Below are 4969 nucleotides of genomic sequence, written 5' to 3' on the forward strand. Positions count from 1 at the left end.
GGGCGCGCGGCGGCGCGCCTCCTCTGTGTCACTGTGTGCTGGTGTATTTGTTAACATGTAGTTCAAGTTACAAGTGTAGCAACATACTCCCACCGTCCCAAAATAAGTGACTCAACTTTATACTAATTTTAGTACAAAGTTGGTGTAAACTTGAGTCACTTATTTTGGGGCGGAGGGAGTAGTATTCATTCATAAAGCATATCCAGCAGATTACAACAGTATGCATTATATCTATGAGGTTCTCACAAGCGCAGGCAATTTGTAGGGAAATTGCAACAGAAAAGGTAGGTTCTCTTACAGTTTTACCCCCTCTTCGAAATGGAACAGCAAGCAGATGCCCATCCTTACTGAACGACAAAGCAACAATGCTTGATACGTACTTTGAGTATTGCGCTCAAAGCATTAGATCATGCATGAACACCCAGAACACTTCAGATAATCATACTCGCAAAGCAAAACTATCACTGAGTCACCTGATACAACTCTTCTTGGTTGTGCCATCCCACCACAAATCCATCATGGCCTCCGGTAGCAATTGTGGCATATCTGCAGACAATACATAACTCTGAGAACAGATAAACCTATGAGAGATCACCAAGAAACTAAACACTGAAACTCTACATTTGATGAAATGCAATGGCATTGATAGGATAAGCATCACATATGCTTTACTCCATTGTCCTAAGAATAATAGAAAAGTGAATTCAAACTCTACCTCCATGAATCAGCCATGCTTAGCGCCACATCAACATCTTGCCATCGGATGCCGGTCTTCCACATCTACGCACTGGCAAAATAAAGAACTTGCTCAAAAGTGTTCAACTGAAATATAAGCATATATACAATGTGGGTATTCTCCCCAGCCCTGGCCTTGCCAAAATAGATCAAAATGCATGGGTGCTTAAACTTTTTGGAATGGATGTCAAGGGAATGTGTACTATAAAAAGCATGAGGTATTTCTTTTTTTTTAGAGAAAAAGGGCTAAAAGCCCCGGCTCCATTGCAGGCAAAGAAGCCAAAGTTAGGTACAGACTCCCGAGACACAGACCAAAGACTGAAAACAAGTCTAAAACACAAAAGAAAAGAACATCTAGCTCCACTCAGGTTACAAGCCATAATCAATAAAGAACAGAACTACTGAGTGAGCAAACGATAAAATAGCCGCAGTCGTTATCAGGGGAGGAAACTGCCCCCACTGACAGGAGATATATCAAGTGAATCAGGCTAACTCCAGGACTAAAAGCTCAACCAGGGTCCGGCCACATCAACGGAGGAGGAGCGCTTGTCAGGTGTTCCAGCTTTTGCACCATAGGCGTTCCCTGACATGATCCGAGGATAGCTTTTCCCACAGAGCAACGAAGTAGGCAGTTCTTCGCCAGAAAACCTGCATGCCAGACCACATTTTGCGGTTAAAGATCAAGTCATTTCTAATGTTCCAGACGGCCCAAAGACCAGCCGCATTGATAATATTATTAGCAGCAAAATTTCTCCCTATAGTCCAGCCATCAGAGATAGCAAGCATATTCACTTCACCTCTGATGCTAGCAATATTGGAGATATTATTCCAGAACTCTCTAGAAATGTCAGAACCGAAAAATAGATGGTGGCAAGATTCCACCATCGAGCAAAAAGGACATGTTTTGTCAGGCACATTCTGCCTTTTGTTCAGATTATCTCTAGTTAATAACTTGTTATTAGCTAGAAGCCAAAGAAAAATGTGAATTCTAGCAGGGATCTTAATAGACCAAATAGCAGGGGTATTGCTAGGGAGCACTCTCTAAAATTCACAAACTTGTAAAAGGATTTGACAGTGTAAACCCCACTGGAATTAAGGTTCCAAACCAGAGAGTCATCCTCAGTAGTAAAAGTGATGGATTTAGCAATCTCTAACAACTCACTCCAGAGAGACATAAGCTCATCTGAGAAACATCTCCTGAAGGTGATTTTTTGGTTAACACCATCCCAAATCTTATCAATGGTCACATCATGTTCATTAGAGATATAGTACAAATCCCAATAGGCAGTGGACAGAGTGGAAGAACCAAACCAATGATCCTCCCAAAATCTAATTTTCTGACCATTACCAACTTTCCAGGAGTATCCTACCTTAGAGGCATTAGCTGCCCAAAGGACCCCTTTCCAGAAAGGAGATGCACCAGTATCAGAGCAGGTAAAGATGTTAGGGTTATGAGTATTGTACTTGGCATCAATAATGCTTTTCCAAATTTTCCCCTCATCTCTCTGATATCTGTTCACCCAGGAAGCAAGAAGGCGAAGATTCATATTAGCTAGGTCAGTGATACCAAGACCCTCAAACTCTTTTCTTAAAGAAAGAGCCCCCCTTTTACTCATTTGAATAAACAAGCAAGGTGCACCTTTTGTATCACACTAGTAAGATGCCCGTGCGTTGCACGGAACATCAAGATTCATTAGTTTATATTTTACAAAATACTCCCTCTGTAAACTGATATAAGGCTGTTTAGATTACTAAAGTAGTGATCTAAACAGGCTTATATTAGTTTACAGAGGGAGTAAGTGTTGAGACTGACCCGTGCGGGTCATCTGGTGTGTAACAAATATATTTCTACGGATATTCAGTCCTACTCCACCCCCACCTTTTCAATGAAATGAAGCGCAAAGTCTTCTGCGTTTTCTCGAAAAAGTCCTACTCCCAAATGGCAAAGAAATTCAAAAGGCTAAAATATTGGCCTAACATGCTCTAGTGTTTCAGTGGTGTGCAAAGTAATAACATTCATAGTGCTTTGCAAAAAGAAAAAACAATGCTTCAAAAAGCTTCAAAAATTGTTCTTTCAGTGCCACACCTTTAGCTCTGCTCCAAACGGGCTCTACTTCAACGGCGCTTCCTCTCCACCTTGTGCTGCCTCCCTGTGCACGTGGTCTCCCATTCCACAAATCATAGATATCTGATCTGAGAGACTACTCTGTGTGAATTAGTAAGAATTCTTGCTTCACAACAGATGATTAATACGTAACCAATTCTGAATATAGATGAAGATTACAAATTAAAAAAGGATAAACATATGACCTAGGAAGGCCAGCTTTTACAAATCACGGACAATGAGGTCCCGTGCCAGCAGCACGCGCGCACACAGTATAATTCATCAAAAATTCCTACAGTTTGAGCCCGTTCCAATGTTCTAAAAGGCTCCAAAAAGTGTTCCTGAATGGATTTCCAACATAACATTCCAATAACATGCATAATTGAATTGTTGTTTCAACTTCTAATTAGAAAGCACACCAAAAAGTGAATAGTCCAAGCTAACAAACTGTTTTTTGCACACACAACACATTTTCACATATCGATACAACACCAGATGGCAGAGTATGCAGGAGACATTTTAAAGCACAAAGAGGATGGATCATAGCTTGCCATCATATTCTTTCTTCAACAGAACTTCAGGAGCCATATATGTCGTAGTTCCAACAGTTGATTTTGGTTGAGAATGATGAACTAATGTCTGTATAATATAGAAAAAAAAAGGATTGCAAATCGGTTGAAAATTTAGTATCCATTACAACTTCTGATTATTATAAGAAACTGCAGTAAGATGGTTCATTTTTGTTGTCTAGATTCTAGCAATGCTATATAAGAACATCCAACACATAAGCACGCAATCAGGTACCACCCAACCAGATTAATAGGATGAATACCTTAAAATAACCAAAGTCACTTATCTTCGGGCAAGGAGTGGTGCTTCCATCCAGCAGAGTGCTCTCACTTTTAAGTAGCTATGGCATACCTACTTGGCATATACAACATATTGGTGTAAATTGAACCGGAAAATACAGAAAAAGGTAAAATCAAGTAGTGTAACTGGGATAAAAACTGAAACCATTTAGAATATAAGACAAGGAGTAAGGTTAGCACAAAAATAATCAAAAGTTCGAAACACAAAAGCTAATAGGAATGTTATACACAATCTAACAAGAATACAATTTTCTTTCTCAAAATACAGAAGATAATTCCTTTCATCCCAATGGCAGTTCTCCTATTGCATAGTAAGTCTCATAACTCATTTTAGTAGAGAATATGCTTAACTTAAGAGCTTAAGAGCTGAGATTTAGATCCAAAATTGCACATTGGATATTAATGTAAAGAAGATAAAGTAGAAAAACTTCTTGCTCAATTAAAAAAATCAGGATGTTAAACAAACCAAATCTTGCTTTATTAGAGCCTAGATATATATTGCATACATAAACTTAGAAGTTTGTCTAATTCACATCTAGATGTTTTTTAAGGATGTCACATCTAAGCTCCCACAAATATATAATGCAGCAGTAAGAAACAAAAAAAACTAGGACGAAAAAAAATAGACCACAAACAGAGTGGACATCAGTTTAGATGTGACATAACTATGTCACATCTAGATGTGTCCTAGACAGACCCTAAACTTAGATGGTTCCTTATTTTGTGGGAGAACTAACGACTCGTCAACTCCTAATTGGCTAGATTTAACTCGGCACTTTCAGCTGCAAAACAGCGTGCAATTCCTAAATGTGTGCCAAATTTATTGGTAAGTAGTGACACTCTAAGCTGTCCCAAGCTTGTGTTGACATGTACAAAAGTGCAGGTGTAACATCAGAGAGCTTATGTATTCCAAATGAAGCACAATAACTTCCCACTGGAGCTTGAAATTTAACTGTGACTCGCTAGGAAACCAGTGCAGGAACTAAGTAGTCAGAATTTTTCATTGATCATGGATCAATTGAAAAATATTCTACAAAAGAACTGTTGTCCAAGAGAAAGGTGTGCAAAGCTCTTCTAACTACGTTCCAAAGCAAATTTAAGAAAATTCAGCAGGTTATTCCTAATCATTTTCAGTTTGGGGGTTAGAGACGTACCTATCAAAGTATAACTGACGGACATTTTATAGAACCATACAAGGACCTGCATCTTCCAGTTTTGATGTCAACTTCACCGCAGTGGCGGAGGCAGGGGAGACCAGCAG

The 4969-nt window shown here is 39.2% G+C and overlaps 1 long non-coding RNA gene across 2 annotated transcripts in view; it reads right to left on the bottom strand.

Moving 5' to 3' along the window:
- Nucleotides 1–208: 208 nt before the first annotated feature.
- LOC123095936 (uncharacterized) overlaps nucleotides 209–4969 on the bottom strand; it is a 6445-nt gene continuing 1684 nt past the window's right edge. Inside the window, exons 2-5 of one of the 2 annotated variants that reach the window (XR_006446386.1) lie at nucleotides 3672–3760; nucleotides 2822–2936; nucleotides 716–1383; nucleotides 209–546 (exon numbers count right to left, since the gene is read on the bottom strand). This is a non-coding gene — a long non-coding RNA (uncharacterized lncRNA). Of the gene's footprint in view, nucleotides 547–715; nucleotides 1384–2821; nucleotides 2937–3671; nucleotides 3761–4862 lie in introns of those variants that run through there. The other variant, XR_006446387.1, reaches the window with a different exon arrangement.

This window comes from Triticum aestivum, chromosome 4D (assembly GCF_018294505.1).
Source record: "Triticum aestivum cultivar Chinese Spring chromosome 4D, IWGSC CS RefSeq v2.1, whole genome shotgun sequence".
NCBI lineage: Eukaryota > Viridiplantae > Streptophyta > Magnoliopsida > Poales > Poaceae > Triticum > Triticum aestivum.